This window comes from Alligator sinensis, unplaced genomic scaffold, assembly GCF_000455745.1.
Source record: "Alligator sinensis unplaced genomic scaffold, ASM45574v1 scaffold16_1, whole genome shotgun sequence".
NCBI lineage: Eukaryota > Metazoa > Chordata > Crocodylia > Alligatoridae > Alligator > Alligator sinensis.
The window spans coordinates 2,376,149-2,398,430 of record NW_005842045.1 but is presented as its reverse complement, the minus strand read 5'-3'; positions in this window follow the sequence as shown (position 1 = coordinate 2,398,430).

The window sequence follows — 22,282 nt, the reverse complement described above, 5'->3', positions numbered from 1 at the left end:
ACAGGCCCAGCTCTTTCAGGCTCCTATGTAGAGTCTATTCATGTGTCACTCTGTCTTCAGGCAGCACCTGATAGCTGACCCTATCTTTTCCTTTTTTTTCTTCTGACGAGGGTTTCATAATAATTTATATTCTTTTGCTCTTCAGGCTCCTAGTTTTGGGAAGACAAGGCTTGTCATTTGGTGGAGACAGGTTATAGGATTTTTTAAAATAAGACCTTGCCTCTGCCTTCCAAGTGCGTACCTGAGTGTTCTTTTCTGGAAATCAGTGTTGCCACTCCACCTGTTCTTACAGCCTATTACAACTCTATTGCATTAGCTCTTTAGGAAAGTCTTAGAGTACACTATACCATATCTTAATGCAGGGGTGGGCAAAATGGCAGATTTGGCCAGCGGCTGGACTCCATTTCCCAGCAGCCCCAGCCTACATTGCTGCTGCCAGTTTCCATGGAGACCACAGGAGGGGTGGGGCCATGACAGTGCAGGGCTGGGGTTTCCATGGAGATCAGCCCAAGCAGCACTGGCAGGGTGTGCCGTTGGGTGGGGAGCTGCTCTGGGGCTGGGATTTTCCGGTGGTGACAGAGTGGGCTTGAGCCAGGGAAGAGCCGCAGTCCACTACCTGCATGCCCCTGCCAGGGCAGAGCCATGATTTGCAGTCTGCATGCCTGCCCCTGTGCCCATGCCCCTGGGTGAGGAGCAGAGCAGCTTCTCACCCAACCATGTGCCCTGCCAGTGCTGCTTGAGCAGGTCTCCATGGAAACCCTGGCCGGCTCTGTTATGGCTCTGCCCCTCCTGGGGTCTCCATGGAAACTGGCCGCAGTGACATGGGCAGGGGCTGCTGGGAAATGGAGTCTGCTGTGAGCTGAATCTGGCCTGTGGGCCAGACTTTGCCCGCCCCTGACTTAACCCTGACTTAACCTCGCTAACCAGCTCACATATGCTCATAAAACTATTACATCTCAGGATTCTTGCATATCCACCGCCGTCAGATATGTGGCAACAACACTGTAGGGAGACAAAACTGGAATGTGTGAGGACGTGGCCCAGAATGAAAAAGGTGAAGATCTCAAAGTTATAAGTGCTGTCAACTTCTGTAAAATCATTGCAGTACAGGCAGTCCTCGGACTTACAACACAATTGGTTCCTGAAAACCGCATCTTAAGTTGAAACATTGTAACTCGGAACAATTTTCTCATAAGAAACAATGGTTCAGGAAACAATTTTCCTGAACCAAGGTCTGATACCCTAATTTCACAAAAAATACCCCAGAATTTTGTACTCAATCAATTATAGATGAGTAATATAGCTACATTAATGTATTTATATTGTAAATAGCAATCATATTGATTTGGAAGGACTTCTTTGAGGTGACTGCTGGACTTTTTGAAAGGCTCTTGGTTGGACTTTTTGATGGGTTCTTGGCTGGGGTCTTCTCAGGAGTCTTGGCTGCAGGTTTTTCTGGAGTCTTGTCTGCTTTCTTAAAGAAAGTGTCCAAGGAAGTTTGGACAGATGTTCCCCAGGGAGATGAGCAATGCAGGAACTTCTTCGCTTGTGTGGCATCACGTTAGATAAAGCTTTGTAAAGTTGAAACTGACGTCATAAAGTTGAAAAAGGGTGTCAATTTATAAATGCTGTAAGTGCGAAATGTTGTAACTTGAAATGTTGTAAGTTGAGGGCTGCCTGTATTTGGTGTAGTTTGAAAAGCCATTGGTACTGGACACAAAAGATTGCAACAGCTTCTCTGCTTCCATTTGAAGAATAAAGTAAGTTTCTAGCTTTCCTGGATTCAGAGAAAGCAGGCTAAATGCTAGAAATAAATAGAAAGAACACAAATATATAATTCTGTATGATTTCTGAGGCAATTTAATATTTTCTTGAGAACTAACTCATGATTTTTGAATGCTTGGGATTGAAAAATTGGTTGTGGGCTTGGAAGCAGAGAGGCATGAACAGAGAAAGCAGACAGAAGAGACAGAGCAGTGCATGAGCATTCAGATGATGATGAGGGCGGAAGGACAGTTTCTGTTAGTTTTTTGACAAATCAAAATGTTGTTAGCTGGTAAGACTTGTTCCATATTACCTTTATAAAAATATCAGTTGTTCATTAGAATTAAAAACTTCGCACACTTGAGTTTCAAACCATGCTTTTCACTTTTTAGGACTCATCCTATAACAGAAGTCTGTCCAACTTCTAAGAGACTGGGGCTGCATAAATGGGGCCTGCCCACTGTGTGAGCACAAGAGAGTGAGCCAGAGACCCATGGCTGCTGTGTGAATGCCCCTTCCAACCCCACTGCACCGTGTATGACTGTGAAGGCACCCCCGCCACTGTATGGTGTGTGTGCATAGCCCTGGTCTCGCTCTCAGCATCCCATGCAGTACTGCACTGCCCTGTTGGACCCAAAGAGATGTGGGGAGCGGTGTTGGGAGCCCAAGGATCACAGCCTAAGCCTGGGCTGCCAGCTGGATGGCCCTGCTCTAACATACTGTGTGATCATTGTTACCTTTTAAAGATTGGTGAGGTATCTCTCATTACACTGCTATAGGGGAGCTCATCTTGCAAGCTTCTTTACATGATTGGACCCCCTGCAGTTGTGGAAAGACCATTTAGGCTAGGGTTCTGCCTATGTGAAACAGTTTGCTGCAATTGCTTCTTTTAATGAGTCTGTGCTGTTCCACTAATGATTTTCTGAGATTTCTTTTTCCTCCACTGCTTTTCCAGAGCTTTTCCTTGAGAAAATGAAGTGAATTCCAGAGAAAGACATTTTACATATATTCTGTAGAAAATTAGTTCAAGTTTTTTTTTAAATTTATTTTTAACCAGACTGGATTCCCCAGAGGCATCAAAATCAATATAATTTGCATGTGCAATGTAACTGCACTCAAAACTATTTGCCTTTAATAACTAACATAGGGAGACGTTTCCCTAAAAGAAATTTTTGTTCTGCCTAGGTAACATTGCCACATGCTGGGGAGAAGTAGGATTTGGGGGTAGATGTGGGGGGAGGTTATGTAGTTAAAAAAACCCTACCAATCCCTAAATTATTTGCAATCCCTTTAAATTGACTTCTGAAAGGCCTTTTGTGAAAGCAGAAACAGTTGGGGACCAGACTCTTGGTCTGCAGATGTCAGCAAACAAACTGCAGCAAAATGTTTCAGTCTATCAGAAAATGGGAACATTTCCCTCCTCATCCCTGGAGAAGCAAATGCCAACTCAGTCGAGATATAAAAGAACAAACTGCTGACCTATGCTGCATTGCAAGGACTCGAACTATAGTCCTCAGGAGCAAAGGGTCTGATAGGCTAGAGGCTTAGTCTGCTTATCTATTTTTCTGGCTTTCAGTTAGGATTTAGTAAGAATTTCCTACATCTGCATCAGCAAGAAGAAATGTCTGTTCCAGGGATTCAAAAAGGTCAGCAATAGGCCAAAGATTTTTAAACATACATTCAGAGATTTTTATTATGTTGAAAATATATAGGCTGGAATCAACTTGTGAAAACAGTTCCCTAGCTTAGGGGGAAAAAATATCAGTGGTGCCATCTTTTAACTATGATTCCCTCAGCATTTCTTTCAAAGACAGTGTGGAATGATTGGACTTTATGTTGTGTAGGCTGTTCATTTCTCCATGAAAAATCTTTCCCACTGCTGCTTCTTTTGATATCATTGGTAGAGCTCCCATTGACTTCAATGGTGCAGGATCAGCTTAAGAGCAGTGGCATCCATACCCTGTACTACAAGACTTTTGGGCTTTTATTGGTTTTTCTTCTTGTTTGCAAAGTAAGAAGCTGCCACATAGGCTTTGTTTTCCATAATGCAAGCTGGTCACTTCCCTTGGAGGGTACAATGGCTAGGCGAGCTGATAGTGTGCTTTGAACTGGTAGATATCTCTTGCTTGCTTCTATTTTCTAGATGCAACGGCAAGGCTGTAGTAAAACATTTCATTTAGTCTGTCAGCCACTGCCTCCAAAAACAGCCAACATCCATTTCTTTAGAGGAAAATGTAACTCCACCCACCCAATAATGCACCTAATTGTGTAGTGTTATTCCATTGGGGAGAAATTTCTTCCTGATCGCAGCTGGTGATCTGCTCATGCCCTGAAGCCTGAGAACTGATAGCATTTATATTTTTTATCCTAGCTAGCATTCTAGCATTCGCCTACCAGAAAGAATCTGATAGGTGACTGTGCTTTGAAATGTTATTCCTCTGCAGGCAGAAAGAGTCCCTCAGATTAATAGTCTGTCTAAAAGCTAAAAAGAAAAATCATTTAAAACATCACATTAAAATGCCATTCCACATCTGAAAAATCCATTAAAACTTTTATAGAGCTTTTTACATTTGTTTCCTCTGTTTTACATTTTGTTCTGGGTACAGGAGCTCCTGTCTTATAATTCTCCTTTGTAATAAACATTTTAGTCTTAGTTGGAACTGCACTAAAAGGGCTTATTGCTTTTTTAGAAGGCAACACACAGCTTTTTCTGAGAATTATAGAGAACTTTTTCTATTGCAACAACTAGCGCCACAAAACTGTAGCTTACTTCCTCTGTGCTGTCTGAGATGGAGTGCAACGACAGAACATTTTTGGCATCTTGTTAAAGTTCCACAGGGTTAAGCTCTGCTTGAGACTTTTTTTAGAGGCTGCTGCTCTCAATCCAGCTGGTACTAGGCTCCTGGTCCTTCAAGCTGAGGAGTTCAAGGTGGCTAGGCGTGATAGCAGCCATATCACTCCCTTGTGTTCCATTGGCTAAAGAAGGTGGCATGCCTTAAGCACGCTAACCCTATGGACCACTAGGCTAATGTGGATCTTTGGTCTTCGATTTATTTGATAGATGCATTCCCACTCTGCCAGGGTAGAATTTATCTCTCTCCGCTGGCCCTCCACAGGAGCTGCTGTTTGATTGGACCTGCTTCAAGTGGGTGTGCTCTAGATCAGAGTTGTGCCGTGGAATATCAGGGACACTTAGAATAGGCTTTTTTTATGGAGATGGGTTATGGTATAAAACCTTGTGACTCTCAGGGATCTATCCAGTCTTGCATACTTGCACAGATTTTTAAAGATTCTTGCCAAACGCAATGAAATTATCTTTCATTATTCTTTCCTTCTCTGCTTACATCCAGGCCTTTGCTATATTGTGCCTTTTATTTTTTATCATGGCCAACGAAAACCAACAGTAACATAAATGTGGCAGGGAGAGGGGGCATCAGCCCCATGTTCTGACTTAGAGGGGGTGCTGCTATGGCCCACTCCTCTGCAGAAGTCTTTTCAGTGGCTGGGGAGCCCAGCTATAGGGCACTGAGCAGCTGCAGCCCTATGCCCCACAGTGTATCTATGGCGGTGAAGAGGTGAACAAGTCCAGTGGAATGTGTCCCCACCCCACAAGCTTTCCTGTGGGAGATGCAGCCCTGCATGCAGAAGTGTGTTTGGGCGTGGACCATGAATGGGGCACCAGGAGCAGCCACAGAGAACAGTACAGTGAGCCTATCCATGAGCTACAGCAGGCAAGAGCATGCTGCTACAGCAGGAGATGCAGCAGCTGCTGCCTGAGTGTAGAGAGCAGGGGCAGGCAAGATTCTGCTCCCCTCCCCACTCCTGCTCTCCTGTGGTCACTATAGTTCTCCTCATCCTTGCTCCTCCCATCTTTGTCCTGGGTGCTGAAATATCTTGCTATGCCTTTTAAAAATGGGGTCCATTCTTGACAGACACTGTACACACATAGTATAAGACATATTCCCAGGCCCAAGGCATAATGTCTACGTGGAGAACATGGATAACGGCAATCAAACACCTGAGCAGAGTGGATAGCATGATGGTATAGAGTAGCATATTATTTCAGCCTGCTTTTTTGCATTTAGTTTGCTCTTTAAATCCTTTCACTGTAGTTATAATAGGAAAGAATTAACAAGATAGAAAGACAGAATAAGGGAAGGGGATGCAAAGGGCTGGATCAAAGAGCTAATCAGCACTGGGATGGAATAATCGCAGTAAAAACAGCAGAAAACAATTTGATAACATCATCAGTGAATGTCCTACTTTACTTAGGCGTGGTCTACAAAACTTGTCCTACTGTAACAACCTTTTCCAGATACAATGTTTTGCCACTACAGCCAGGAGTGTGAAAACCCCCAAATCCCTAGCAGGTATAGCTAGGGAAAATACTTGGTGCAGATGCAACTATGCTAAAAAGGAAGCATTTTATTGTTTTAGTATGTGTTGTTTAGGAAGGTAGTGTTAGTACACTGGCAGAAAAACTCCTCCTGTCTTTGCTTGGTACTTCCCTGTTTTTTATTTATCTCCTAAGGCCAAATGTCTGAGAGAAAAGGGACTCCCTTTCTTAGTTCTGGATTCAAGGAATATTGAGGGTGGGCCTCAACTAAGACCTATTCAATCTTTTCCCACCCAGTGCACCAAACTGTTCATAATACTTTTACCTCTACAATGTCTGCAATTTGTCTCTCTTCTTTTCTTGCAACTTGTATCTCTTCTTTTCTATCCCTGTTGTTAAATGTCTAGTCCACCCAGGTCTGCTGCTCTGATTTCCTTAATTTGGACCTTCTCCTCACTTACCATTTTCTCCTTAAATCCAACATCTTCTCTAGATTCTCATCATGTTCAGGCTCAACATTAGGAAAAAACTTCTTCACAGTTAGGATGTCCAGACTATGGAATAAGCTCCCTCCAGAGGTGGTGCAATTGCCTACCCTGGAAATCTTCCAGAGGAGACTGGATGGTCACATTACTGGGGCCACCTGACTCCAGTTGTCTTTCCTGCCTGGTGCAGGGGGCTGGACCTGATGATCATCCGAGGTTTCTTCCAGCCTTACAATCTATGAATCTATGAATCTATGTTTCCATGAGACGACGGTAGGAGCTGAAATCTCCTGACCATGCTACTTAGGTGAAGCATGCAAGAAAGATGTTACTATTACTATTAGTTCTACTATAAAGGTTAGAAACATAAACTTAGACTCCAATTTACCTATACATAACAAAATTGAAGGTGGGAGAATAAAGCACAGATCTTACCCCATCTCTTAGCTAGCTAATAATGTCCAACCTGACTCAGAAGTAGCACATACTCAAGGATCATGAAGTGATCTGTTCTAGATGAAACCTTAGCCTTGGGCCTCTGCTAAATGAAGACTGCTAGTCACACCTGATTATCCACAGTGGAGTTGTGATGTGAACTGTTAAATCGTTACTTCAAAAATAATTTCACTTAAGACCTCAAACTTAGATTTGAGTCAGGAGTCCCAAAGGAGAAGTGCCAGAAGCTTTCCAAGTAAGTCACAAGTGCCTCAAGAGAATTTGTTGTGCAACATATTACAGTTCCCTTTCATCTCATTTTCTTTCTTTTCGTGTGTGGAATTTTAAAGCATACCCAATGGGCCACCTATACGTTTCTGATGGTGAGATTCTGAAATACATAATTTAATGTTTTACTTCCCTCTACCCTGGCAGATTCTTTTGCCTCTTTCCTCCCCTTTTCCTATTAAATATTCTTTACTGACTATTAAATATATTTAGGAATCAGTGCACTGGATGGAGAAATAGTATAATATAATAATCTATAAAGATCATTAAACTACTTGGAGCATCTGGGAATTCTAACCTAACCTTCTGCTCTGATAAAGGCTGATACAAGAATAATCATAGAAAGGAGAAAACCCTAGAACCTCAAACTTAGTGGGGATCTCTTCTTCCAGCCCATGTCAAAGAGCAGCCACCATTGATGGTGCCTGTGTGTCATTGTTTAAAGCAGTGGGAGGCCGTTCTGGCAGGCATGCCACAAACTAGTCTTGCACCCTCCCCAACTGTCATACTAAGCCCCTTCTCCTGCCCTGCTCTTCTTTCTGCTCCCTGCCCTAATTGCCACTGTGCTACCTTTCCCTTACACAGTCTGCTGCATTCTTCACCCATAGGCTGCCCATGCTACTAATGGCACGTGTGCTGCCAATTGCCTACCACTGGTTTAAAATAAAGCTATGCTCTGATCACTATACAAAGGAACACAGGATTGGGAAAAGTCTCCTGGGACACTGTGTCCAGTTCTCTGCATTTGCAGGCCACCATTTATCAAAAAGAGCACACTGAAAGGTCTATTACAACTGCTCCCTCATACCACAGCTGCAAAGTACTCTATAAAAACTTCCTTGCAGTATGCCTTAGGAAAAGAGCAGGAGAGAGAGGGGTGTGCCATTGCCACTGGGGGACATGAAATTAGTAAGGTTAAAATATAGTTGGAAGATCCTAGGAAGAGGACCCATGCATTTTTGGGGGGAGTGAGGCATATAATGAATGTAGAATTATTTTTAAGGAAGACAGCAAGGTAAAATTGTACATGTATGCATATGTACATATGTGTATGCACACACATTAGGGGTGTGCGAAGTTTCGGTCACCAATTCGATTCAGAGGAGAATTGGCCCAATTCGGAGGCTGAATCACTGAATCCAAATTGAATCAGGAGACAAAAAAAACCCCTCCAAATCGATTTGGAAAGGATTTGGAAATTCGGTGATTTGGAAAGCAGTCTTGCAGGGAAGCAGAAACTGAGAAGTGGGAGGGGGAGCAGAGGGGAAAGACTGACATCTGTAGCTGGCCACTGACTGTGATCTTTCTCTGAGTCCCCTTCCAATCGCTCTGGACGGATATAGAAACAGCACATAAGCTGCTGTCTGCAGCCTTTCTGTCCCTTTTATGAGCTGTTTCTTCCTGAGCACCAGGAATACCCCCTGTTACAGGCTACCATCCCTGCTGGTTTCATCCTGCTGTGCCTTAATACACACAAAATCACACATTATGAGTTTTACTTTGACCAGTTTGAGGTGCAGTTTCCCAGAAACCCCTGTACCTATCAGCTTGAAACTTGGCAGGCCTCATGCCCTCAGAAGGGGCTACCATCTCTGCTGTTTTAATCAAAACATGACAAAAAATGACAAAGTTATAGGTATTTCAGAGATTCCCCATTATAGTCTATGGATGAATCACCGAATATCTCTGAATCAGCTCTGAATCTTCCAAAGCCGACTCGGCCGAATCTATTTGGGACAGTGATCCAAATCGCCAAATCGAATCGCTGCCCTCCAAATCGGCTGAATCTGAATTGAATACTTCCCTATTTGCACAGGCCTAACACACATATATGCACATGCCTGTGTGCACACTTTGAATGCTGGAGAAAGCTGGAGCTTAGTAGCACTTTGAAAACCAAGCCAACCCTTCTCAGAGATGCTCCCCCCAGTCTACTCTTTTGCTCCTTTATTGTCATAACTTTATCTGTCTTACAGGCTGCCTTCTCAGCGCCACCCTCTCTCCCTGTCCATAGTTTGCTTTGTGCTGGCACACCTGAGTCCAGCAAATTGCCTGGGGGAGGGGGGAGTGGGGCTGACTTGAGAAATGCAGATTGCATCCCATGTGTATCCACACCATGTCCCTAGAAGGCTTTTCATCTTGTTTCTTGTTGCCTTGGAGGATAATTACTTCAAAGAGCAGCCCTGGTGCCTGGTATTTTAGTTTATCTCATTACCATTGTATCTGCCAAGCCAACCATCATTGCCAGGAATGGAATCAAGGTTGCTGGCAGTATTAACTGTCTCGCATGTTCAGCTTCTCTACTGGCCAAGCTTCTAATTTTCCTTGATTGCAAACCCTGTCATCATCCTTTGTGAATTAGCTGTGTCTACAGATATGGCATAATGGAAGTGAAGTACAGGAGTGCGGCTGTGGTCTCCTCTGTCAAAGCTGGGGCTAATGAATTCTGTTAGCATATTTACTTGCCTTTTTTTTTGGAAGCAGAATGCAGTTGGCGAGCAAATACAATTGGCACAGCACAGACAGGATAGCTTGAAAAAGCTTCCTAGCAATCAGTGTGTTAGGGTGGGGGTTACAATAATGTAAATGTACAGAAGCAGGAATGTATGCAAACCTATAAATGTTATTTGTTACAACACAGTCTAGTAGTAGGAAATGAGATGAAAGATGACATTTTTTGGCTGTAGGGCTTTTCTTGGGCTTTGAAAGAATAGAACAGCCTCAGGAAGCCCTCAGGGTATTCCCAATATAATCTTATTTTCTCCTTCTAATCTAGAGCTTATTGCAACAAAGTACATATGTATTTTTTAAAAAAAGTCTTCAGCATGAGAAGCTGAAGCAGCATTAATTTAGCTACAACCTGAATACACATTCATGATTATCACATTGACTTGCCTTTGAATTGCCTTCCCAGTCATAATAGGGCACCAATCTTCTGATTGCTTCTTAAAATTAGACATTAGTTTAATAGCCAAGGGTTTTTTTAAATTTTATTTCCTAATATCCCTAAAATTGGACAAAAAATAGAGAGGTGTGAAACCATTAATCAAAAGCAGAAGAGCACTTCCAGGAATGGAAGACATGAAGTGGATGTATTCATCACTGATCTTACATTTGTGTTTAGAATAAACCTACCATAAGTGATGGTATGGCTGTTGCTAGGCAACAAGTGATGATTGTTGTATCCAATATTCAGCTCTTAAAGATACATTTACAAAGCATAATCTTTAATGTAGTTTGAAATTAAGTGGCAAAATGTATGGATTTAAATTATTTAATAGTAATAAAATTTGATAAGCTCCTATGACAAATTAAGATGGGATAAAGTGTGTACCAGATTGTGTATAAGAAAAATTTTGAAAATCTGAATGAACTAATATTTAAAGCTGAGCTATCTTACCCCCAAAATAAATCAACAATAAATCTGTTTAGTAAATGAATTACCAGATTATATTGGTTTACCAGAAAAGTTAAAAATAAAAGATATTTCTGAGCTGGTTGCATTGCAAATGTAATTATAATGTCTAGAGCTGGCATAGAAATTCAAGCTGTAAAAAATATAGCTCTGTTGATGCTATATTTAAATATGATCATTTTTCAGCAGGGTTATAAGTATGGGCCATATTCATCCTTAGTGTAAGCCCACTGAAGAGAATGGAGTAACATCAAGAATGAATTTGGCTGCTATTTTGTTGGATTTTTGTTGGTCGTAGATTAATGGAAAATAATATTACGAATCTTGAGGGGGGGGAAAGGGTAGGGAAAAACCCAACTTGGTTTTGTTTCCATTTTCTCCTTTTACCGTTCCATCCACATTAGGTCTTGATCCATTTACTGCGGCAGAGATCACCAGATGTGCTGTTACACAGTCTTACAAGTTCCTTTCCTAAGGTCAAATGGGTAGAGTTGTTCTCTGATTTACTCTCACTGTGTACAGTCAATAATTGGGGCAGTGCAAGGTCTCAATATTGCTTGAATCCCATGCAAGAGCTGTGGTGGGACACTGATCTTGGAGCACACTCCTGGAGAGTGCCTGTGCACCCCTATGCACTGAATACAAGGGTCTTCTGTTTGGCCTTAAGTATAATGTAATGCTAAATCCATTCAAGTCTAGTGGGTCCTGCAGTGACTTCAAAAGCTCTGGATCAGCTGCAGTGTAGGCAGCCAGGGGAAGGGTAGAGATTACCAGTATGCCTCGTCTGTGGTCTCACAACCTCAGGTAACTGGGATGGTAGGAAGATGTGGGGTGATCTTCAGGCTCGATCTTAGCCCTGCTTTGGGGAGTTGAATTTCTATGCCTTTCCAGTCTCACAAAGGGTACTGTGTATGTCTGGCAGTGTGAGGAACTGGTAAGGAGAGGGAGAAGAGGATAAAGAGCATAATTAATGTGGTACAGAGGCATAGCATGAACAGCTGCATGGCTATACTTTCTGCCACTAGTGTAACACACGGTAAAAAAATTCCTTAATATCTTTGTACCTCTCTCCCTCTCTCTCTCTCTCACCAAAAATACAACTGAAAGACCATTTACCTGCCAGGGAAGAAAAAGGAGTCTCAGTAAGGTATTTTAACTATATTACTTTCAGGTGGTTGGGACATCTTTTCTAATTAAAATAAAATCATCTTGGAATTTCTGAAATGAAGATTTGGTATAATAGATTCAGAAAGTGATGAAAATGTTTTCATTAATAGTGTGAGAGAGAAAGGCCCTGCAAGGCATGGCATTTTATCTCAAGTCCCTACTAACATTAATACACTCTTTAATCTTTGCCACATTTATGACTTAATGGCAATCCTTAAAGAAATGACAGAGTAGCACGAACTGCCAGGTTCCTTTAACTTGTAAGCATTCATATTCTTCCTAGGGTTTTGATTAAGTGGAAAATTCCTCTGCTAAGGGCCTTATTCTCCCATGTAAATCAGTCCATTGAAGTCTAAGAAGATACTCCAGTGTGACTGACAGGAGGCTCAGGGTTATTCTGTGTTATGTGATCCGAGGTGGGAAGAGCCTGTCTCATATACCCTTTCAGAGCAATAGATTAGCAAAGTGAATGTAGGGGGAATGGAGGTCCTTATACAGGAGACCACTGGGGATTCATTTTCTTTATTATGGAAAGTTACATGGTGTGCTGGCTTCCAAACAGCAACTTTCTGCATGTCTAGGAGACAGGCCCACGCCCCTGGCTGTCACAATCCAAAATCCAGCTCAGTTCTTATAGTCCCAAGGTAATCAGGATTCTCTTAGTCGACCCACTCCCCCAGACCCACTGTACCACTCTGACCAAAATATGTAATTGAATGGCACCTAACCTTCCAGCCCCATGAGCTGGAAGAGTGGTGCAGGGTTTGTCTATGGGCCAGATCCCATGCAGGTTGGTACATGGGGTCAGTCCATGGGTCTGATCCAGCACACCAGTCCAACCCTGCATGTTAGGATCTGGCCACATGCCAGCCTGAACCTGTGTGCCCAGGTTGGACTGTGCACCAGATTATCTCATCATGCCTGGATTTAGCCACACGCTGGCATGATTTACCATTCAGGGCCACATTATCCAGTTCACAGTGCTTCCCATAGGCTTGGAAATTTGTCAACAGAGGTACATCAATTAATGCTGCTACTGGTCCCCTGTTGCCAGATTTCCAGACCCATGGAGAACAATGGGGCTGAGCACTCCTGATTTAAACTTATGGGATATATTTGTATAGTATAAGGCAGAGAGACCCTGAGCCAGCCCCATAGGCACTAGCTCTGGATCTTGGAAAAGGATTTGTTTTTTCACGTGATTCTATGGGTGCAGACAGAAGCGTAGCACCCTGGTCTAACTCATGGAACTTCACAGAAATTGTCATGAGTTTGGCTGATCCTCCTAACCCAACAGAGGTTAGCTGTAGGGTTGGGCGGGGGTGGGCATTGAGTTTCAATTTGGAGCCAATTTACTGTGTTTAAGTGTTATGACTTTATGTAGGCTAAATAAAATTAAATAATTTCTACATGGTTTATCGTTTTAGCTGTGATTGGATGGACTCCCTTTGCTGAGGCTTCAAAAGAACACAAGAGTTATTTTGAAATAGTGTAACTTGCCACACTGTAGCAGTAACTCTGCTGAGAGTAAAAAAGAGGCTCTTTACATAAGAATCAGCAACAGCTTACTAGCACTCCTAAAGTTTTCAAGGATTAACCTCTTCCTTACGATACCATTTTGCCTTCTCAACCTATTGATCTTCCAGACCTGCATCCCCAGTATTTTGTGAAATGCAGGTGAAAAATCTTCATAACCTGATCCTTCCTCTCCTTTGCTCCATTACTAAAGCTTCCTCACCCAAGCAGTGAAATAGTTAACAGTACTGGCTTTTAATGTGCGCTCCTTGATACCTGAGTTCCATCCAGTGAAATGAAGGATCTAGTTCATAGCTCAGAGCTGTTATTTCAGGCTCTGTGTAGACTGAGGCAGATATCTCTGCATCAATTGTGCTTGTTCCATGCTTTAAAGGCTTTCTTTGTAACAGCTAGAGACTGATTAAAAAAAGACTGTAGAGAATAAATGGAGAGGACTGGTTATCCCTCCTCAAGAAGCATGCTCCAAGCTCCAGGAAACAGTGGCTGACAAAGAAAGATGGCTTAATGGCTCCACTCATAGTACTGAGCATGTCATAAGCATTAATGAATTTATTCTTACAACACCTCTGTGAAAGGTGTTCTGTATTATAGCCATTAAAGAGGGAGAATAAAGACATGGAGAGAGAGAATTGCTGTTTCACCCCATAGATGTTCAATGTGTAGCTTCTATGATTATTTTTTTATCAGCCTCTTGGCCTGCATGACCAGAGCCAGGGAGTCATTTTATTTTGTGTAACCCGGGCGGTACTCCAAAAGGTACCCCCTCTCTAATTGAAGGGATCAAAGCAGGCACACAAGCGCTGTGAGAGGTGCAGGGACTCTCCTCCCCCTATAGAGCAGAGCCAGACCACCAATGGGGACTTAACCATATACCTTTTAATGAGGGAACAATACTGGGAACATAACAGGCATAATCAGGGGGTATAGTGGACACTACAATGCCCCAAGGGGCAGGATTCAACAAAGGTTAGACACTTACAATCATTGACAAAAGACAGGGTTAACAAAATATAAAACACAAACAGCAGAGCAAACAATACTGGTTGGGGAAATATAAAAAAGGGCACAAGATACAAAATGTCAAAGCTGCTAGGGGTCTTGACCTTCCTGGAGCCCCGGCCTCACGTCGAGCTGCCTGGTCTCTGATTGGAGGAGCTGGAAGCCAAGCTGGGAACCCCTCAGGTCGCTGCTCAGATCCTTGCTGAAGCAGGAAGCCTCTCCTGCCGGCCACAGCCTCTCGTAGGGGATCCGGGAGCCCAGCAGGAAGCCTCCCCTGCCGGCCACATGCCGTGCTGCTGAGGGTCCAACTGCTACCTGCTGGTCCTGGTCTTTCACGCTCTTCTGGGGCAACTGCTTCCACCCCACTGGCTCAGCTCTTGCCAGCTCCTTCCTCATGGTCCCTCACTGGTTTCTCTCTCTGAGTCAGCTGTGCTGCCCCTTTTATCCCCCTCCGGGTGACCCAAGGGCCAATCAGGGGACATGAGGGGTGAATATCTGGGGCCTGATTGGTGAGGAAAGGGAATCCCAAGTCCTCCAATCATCTTTTGCCCTTTCAAAACCCCTGGGCTAGGTCACTGCCAGTTAGCCCATCACATCTGCTTACTTAAAAGCAGCTCTCCTACATGTCTACTGGGGAGGTAGTACACAGCTCTTGCATCTGTAGCGCTGAATTCTACCTTGGCATGCAGTACCATAGGGTGATATTCATTCCAGTGGGCAGCACTTAGATGCCTCCAGAGGTGGATATGTGGTTACCCGGAGGTACACGCTTCTCCTTTTATTTCACTGTGGAATGTTAATCCGGACTAGCGCACCTTCATCTGCTCAGATCTACTTACCTGCAACCAGATAAAATGTACATGTCTTAGCAGGACATTACATGTGCAACAGCATAAGGATCCTTCTCCATAAATAGCCTACTGGTTAGAACACTTCTCCAGGATATGAGAGAGTTGGGTTTAGGCTGCCCCCTCATCCTCAGGGCTTGAGCCCATACCCCTCATATGCCAGCCAAGTGTCTTAATCCTCCAAGCGATAGGGCAGACATGGCTGTGAGTGCCTTTTATCCTCCCTCCTCTTGAATCTGCCCAAAAGAGGAGTCATGGGACCAAGAGGCAAGCAAGTGGGATCCTAACTTTGTGGGCCAGGGAGGAAGGTACCGTTCTAGAGAGAATCCTGGCCCTCGCTCCTAAGTCTATTTCTGCATTTTACCCAGTGATGTGTTAGTACCAAATGCCTCGCATACACTGGTGTATATCTAGACCAATGCTGCTCTTAGTCCTGGCACTCTTCTGGTTTCCGTTTTAGTAACCAAACAGTATCTGACCCAAAGGAGTTGTACCAATGCGAATGAAAGGAATCTCTGGCTTGCAGGGTGATCTGAAATCAAATGAATCACCAGTCACTTGTATGCTGGGGGTATGGGCACATGACACTGTTTATTACCTAGTAATTTACCACAGATAATATTACATAATAATTTTACCGTGTAGTAGGCAGGGACTTACTGATCATGGTGCCTTGCTTGTATAGTATCTTAGCACTAGGTTTCTGGTAAGCAGCTATTACATATTCACTTTCAGTCATTATCCCTGGTACTTGCTGGAATTGATGCCATATTATTCACTGGGCTTTTGAGTCTCAGCCTGCTCCTTTCCTAGGAGAGAACACCTCAGTCGGCCTCATTGCCAGCATTGCTTAGTGAAACATCAGAATGTCTGTCAACCTCACCTGTCTCCAGCAGAACCTGACAAAGATATGCTGTTGGGTTTTGGTGCTGCTTAGCCTTACCCACTGATGATGCTGTGTTGTGGACAGGAATGATGTTGTGTTGTGGACAGAAAAGATTCAAAATGCAGACAGGCTGCCTTTGAACATGCACATGGCTAGCTCACTGGATTCACATGGGAGGTTGAAGAGGATGGGGACAACCTTTGTGAGCAGCAGCTGCTCAGTCTGGATTCATATACCCACTATGCTTCACTGGTTCTGGGCCAGAAAATCTCACACTGATTGGTGGGACCAACTATTGCTGCATTCTAGGGGTGATCAACAGTGGCATGTGAACTTCTGAATGACCTGGGCAACATCCTTATGCAGACACCTGTACAGAGATGAGTCCCTTAGCTGTGGAGGAGGACCACCAACATGCATATTGCCCTGACAGTGTGTATATGGGTGATCATAACTAACTGGACGTTGACAAACCCTGACTGATGTTGATTTGTTGCCAGCTTGTTTGGCATAGGGAAGTCAACTGCAGGGAAAGCCATCAGGGATGTCTATACCATCCTCAGAAAGGTGCTGATCCCAGGTTTCCTTAGTCTCATCAGTCCTTTGGAGGCCAGTAAGAGGTTTCTTTCCCATGTTTTCTGAATTTTTCATTTTGAGGATGAGTGTTGTGCCTCTGTCTGATGCTGTGTCAAAATTAGTGATGCTAGTCTGGTAGCTGAGGGAGGAGGGAGAAACAAGCGTTTATTATTTCATTGTAAGGTACAAAGATGATATGATCCTTTCTCTTATCTCTATCATGTCATTGTAGGTCTGTCATTGTCTTGGGAGAGGATTGCAGCGGTGAGTACCTTGAGCCTAGCTTCTACATGGCTGTCAAAGTTCTCTGGGACAATTTTCACTTGTTGGTTGTGGGTTACACTTAGTCTACTCAGCATTGGAACTTATTTTTTAGGGCTTTCTAATCCAGACCAGGGATTTAGGTAGTGAGTTATCATCCTTCCCTTTAGGCAAGGAAGCATTGCTGCATATCCTAGTGTGAAAGATGGTTTGTGTATGATAGCAGAGCAACACATACCAGGGGACTGTGGTAGAAAGGGGAGAAGGGTAAGGAGAGAGAGAGCACACAAGGGGCCCTCGGCAGACCTCAGGAAACAATTTGTGTTTCTCAGACTGGGGCAGACAAAGGCAGAGTACTTCCTGACACGGACCTGCCACCGTTGGGCAGGGAGTGACTGAGAGGATGCATAGATAGCTCTTTCTGTTCAGCAGTTGAGCTTTATAGTTGAGACACTTGAAGGTCTTGCTTACCTGAAGCCTCAGTTGTGTGACAAGCATGCTCACTATCCCTGGGTAGGGTGATGGGCATGCTCACTATGCCTGGGTAGCATTTTTTGTGGGAATTCCCTTCTTTTCATTGTGGTACGGCACTGATGCAGTGTGACACACAAACAGCAGTTATTGGGGAGGTCAGGGTAGACGGAAGCAGAGCCTGCTAATACAAAAGCAGTGATGCATGTGTGCATTGGGGGTCGGGGGGGGGTGGGGTGGAGCAGTGTGGGGAGTGGTGGGGCTTCATGGGAAGGACCTTACAAATTACAAATGTGATTCCAGATCATGGTAGGTTGTAGGTTGTAGTGCCAGGAACATGGGCAGTAGCTGCCTCCTTCTGAATGCTCTATGGGGGTGGAAGAAGGCATTTTTCCCTAGAGGGGAGTTGCGGGAGTACTAACAGTCACGGTTGTCTCTGGGATGTGGCAGTTATGTCCATTAAAGGATTTCCCATAATCATCACAACCCAGCTGTGTCTCTTTAAAGTACAGCAGCACCCCCAAACTTTCATCAGGGAAGGGGAAAGAACATAAACGGGAGAGGCGTCATTAAGCCAGTGAGTTTGTGAAGTGACTGTCCAGGAGTTCATCCTGGGAAAAGAGACTTCCTTGTGTCCTGGAGAATACTGTACTGGAGCCTGTGGCAGTATGAGGCAGGAACAGCCGCCCACCACCATAATTTGCAAAGCATGCGGCCTGAAGGGCACTGAGTCAATGAGCTGTGTAAATTGGGGTGGAGGCATATTTCTTTAGGGGTAACTTCACCCTAGATTTCAGATATTTACCACATAGTTGATCTGTATGCTATGTAGCTGTACCACTTTTATTATGTAGTAAAATTTATTTACTATGTAGTAAACATGTCTACACTCTGGCTATATGGTAAGGGGTCATAGGAGAAGTCTGATGCCAGGAGAGAGTTGATACTGAAGGTGTAACCCATAAAGTGAGGTGGGCTAGTGACCGAAGGCCAGAGAAGGTTGAGCATTGAAACATCTGGATTCTCTTTTTGCTGAAGTTCAGAGACCTTGAGCTTTGCTTCTACCAGTCCACCAGGGTTTTTTTTCCTCTCTCTGAACACAGGTATATATGCCTGCTTGTTGTTCTGGGCAACGTTTTCCAAGAGGTCTTTTCTGCACAATGAAGTACTATAATGAAGAGTGGCACTAGGAGGCTTTCCAAATAGTGTGGGCCAGGCATTTATTCCAGCCTCCCGGGGAGGGTTTCAAACAGGCAGAGTACCATGTGCCAGAGTCAGTGCTGTTTATGCAGGTTTCTCAATGGCTCTAATGCAAAATACATTAACAACTTTGGAAGCAAAGGCTCAGTCCTGTCCCCTCCATCAGGAACCTTCTTCAGTCACTGTCAGGCTTCCTTTTGCTTGTTCTGTTGCTGTGATACTTTCCCTCTCAGTTGCCCAATAGCCTAACTTCAACAGGAAGTGGGGCTCAGTCTTCTCTGATCTATGGCCTGGTGAATAGACTGGTGGCCTGTGATATTTGACATCAGAGTTCAAATCCCTTTGTAGGAGGTAGCTCTCAAGCTTGGATCCCCAGGTTTCTCCTGTTATGAGCAAGTGCCCAATTATTAGGCTAAAAGTGAACACTACCAGACTGGCTTCAGTTAGTCATCATCATTTTTGGTAGACTACAAATTCAGGGTTTTGGGGGTTTACTTCCATACATCTACAGCAAATTTGGGGGTTTTGGGGGTTTACTTCCATACATCTACAGCAAAATTGACTTTCAATAGAGTGTAAATGGAATTAGATGCATCTGAGGCACCAACAGTTCACTTCTAAACATGCATGGTAGGGACACACACTCATATAGGGTGAAACTATAACTGTATAAGGCATTTAGGCATGTACACATCATTCGAAGCATCACAAGAGGCAATGTCTAATAGTGTTAGGTGAACTGTATGCTTAAAAACTGCTTAAGTGTCCCTCACACATCTCAGCAGCACAATAGATTTCTTCACAGAAAGTGCATAGCAGAGCCGGACATTGAGCTCTGATCATCTAAGTTCCATTCCCAGGTATTATGCACAACACCCAGACTTTCATAGGTTCCTAGATAGCCAGGGGCTTGTGGATCATTGGGTCCAGCCCCCTCAGCTCGAGGCAGGAAGACAACTGGGGTTAGGTGACCCCAGTGAGGTGACTGTTTAGTCTCCAGGCAGGCTCACTCTAACCATACATATACTGTAATAAACTGAAATAAGCAAAGCCTATTGCATTCTATTACCATGGATGCCACTCAAAATGGAGGCTTATCATTCTCTAGTATCCAGGGGAAAGGGAGATTCCACATCAAGTCAAGCCCTTTATGATTCCAGTTTGGCATCATCCCACTCCCAACCTCCTGGCTTCCTTCATCAAACCAACCTCTAGCTTCTCCCACAACCAAAATGTCTTCTTTTCAGTGGTAACTCTCTCATAGGATTAAGTTTCTCAGTTTCATTCCTTCACCTCATTTGACCTGTTGTTGATGTCTGATCCTGAGCTGTAGCTATTACATTCACAGACATAGATTGCATTATGCTCAGCACCGCTCCTGATGATTACTGCATGATTTTGATCAACTCATTTGAACTCAGTGGACACTTCCACACATGCAGGCACGTGTGTTGACAGCAGCTCAAATAGGATCAGCACAAATTTGTGCCTGGGATTTTTGCTTCAGCGCACGTGCCTGGTCATGCACTTTGGTGTGGGGTAGGTTGTGCCACTTGGGGCAAAATGACCCTGCCCAGCTCCTCTTGGATCTGCAGACAGGGGGAGCTAGATCCTGGGTCCAAAATCTGTGCTGGCCCCAGCTGTATAAAAACCTGCCCTGGCGAGCAGCTCAGGGCTACTTGCCCTCAGGGGCTTCTGGGGGAAGAGCCTCTGGGAAGAAGTTGGCCATGCCCCTTCCTGTCGCTGCTGCTAGTTCCTGCAAGCTTGGTCTCAGGACCTTCTAGGGAGAAGATTGCCAGGCCCTTTCCTGCCTCTTGCTACTGCTAGCTGCTGGCTTGGTCTCAAAGCTTTAGGGAGTGAGTTGGCCACACCCCTTCCTGCCTTGGGCTGCTGCTGCTGCCCCCACCACAGGGGGGCTGGGGGTGTCCTCTGCTGCATGCTGCTGCCCCCCTTTGGGGAGGGGCCCACTGCACTGCACCGCACCCCAGCTTCTGCATCCTTGTTCCAGTCTGCTGCCCAGCCCACCACCAAGCCATGGCTGGGGGACAGCCTAGGGAGGGAGCCTGCACTGCCTTTGGGACCCTCCTCCTGACCATCACTGCCAGAGCCTGAAGGTGCCTTGCTTGCCCCAGCTGCGTTGGCAGGCCCCCCCCACCTTCACCTCCACTTTCACCAGAAGCACACCCCGAGTGGCTGAACTGGACAGCTCCCACCGTCACTGCTGCTGCTGCCATTATTTCTGTTGCTGCCTCATCTCAGGAAAGAGGGAGATTCCCTGCTGCATCACCTTGTACCACCTGATACCACACCTGCACTGGATTACTTCCTAATTGACTGACTGTTCCTGCCCTCCCCCACAACTACCTCACTGCATCTGATCCTCCTTTGTCTTACTACTTACTGCTCTGCTGCTGAGTGCCTGGCTGGAGGCCTGAGGGGCTTCTGGACTTATCTTCAACAAACAAAGCCCCTCTACCGCTCCAGCCAGCTTTTACATCTGCCTCAGCAGCCTTCCCTGTGTGTTCTTACCCTTGTGTGGTAAGTCCTGTGGTCCACTCCCCCTGGTGTTTGTTGTGTGGCTGAGTAAGCAAGCTTGAGTTTCCCCAGTGTGTGTGTGTGTGTGTGTGTTCCCACTCCCCCACATTCTCAAAGCATAGGCCTCCTGCATTTTTTTTCCTGTGGGGCTGTAGCTCAGTGAGCTTCAGCCTCCTTCCTCCCTACCCCACTTCTCCCCCACAACCCCAGCCTGCCCCTACTACATTCACCAGCCCCACTGGATATTTTGTTTGTTTCCCCTTCCCTCATGTGAAGCAATGGCAGGGTAGGAACATTCTGGGGGGGCAGATGCCTCCACAGAGCTTCCTGCAGCCCCCACTATGGGGGCAGATCCCAGCCAAGCCCCCAAGGGGATGTATGCCCCTACCCCAGAGGCAGAGTCTGACCATCCTCCTCTGGGGGTGCAGAAGTGTGCAACCTCTGCTGCAGGAACAGGTGGGACTCTGGTAGGGAGCCAACAAGGCCAGGGGATTGCCCCTGGCCAGGTGCCCCCTGGAGGGTTCCCAAGTCCCCTCTCCCATCATCAAGGGGCAAGGGCAGTGGGAAGGCCTCCTCTTCAGCCTCCTCCACAGCTGAAGATAGGAAGGGCAAGGGCCCTGCCCCCAAGCCTAGATCACCAGTGCCTGAGGGGACTGTTGCACTGTACCAGCCAGCACACCCACTCAGCTTGTCCCTGGCCCTAGCTCTGGCCCCACCAATGTGACCCCAGGGGGCGGGGGGGGGGGAACCACAGCTATACATAGGCATCTGTGGGGAGATCTGAAGCTGAGGGGCACTTTTGAGGGTTGAGGGTGCTGATGTATGTGGCTGCCTGGTGGAAGAAATCTATCTACTCTGGGTCCCTTGCAGGGGCATACACATCCTGAAGGTTCAGGACCAGCCCCTGCACCTGGACCCGGAGGTGCAGCAGGTGGCCCAGCACCACGACACTCAGTCCCTGCAAGCAGTGCTGGGTCCTGGGTGACAGCCCGAGTGGCCCAGAGCTGCCCGAAGCTGCCCAGTGTGGCACAGGCAGTGCCGAGTGGCCGGGGCCAAGTTGCACTAGGGTCTGTGCCAGGA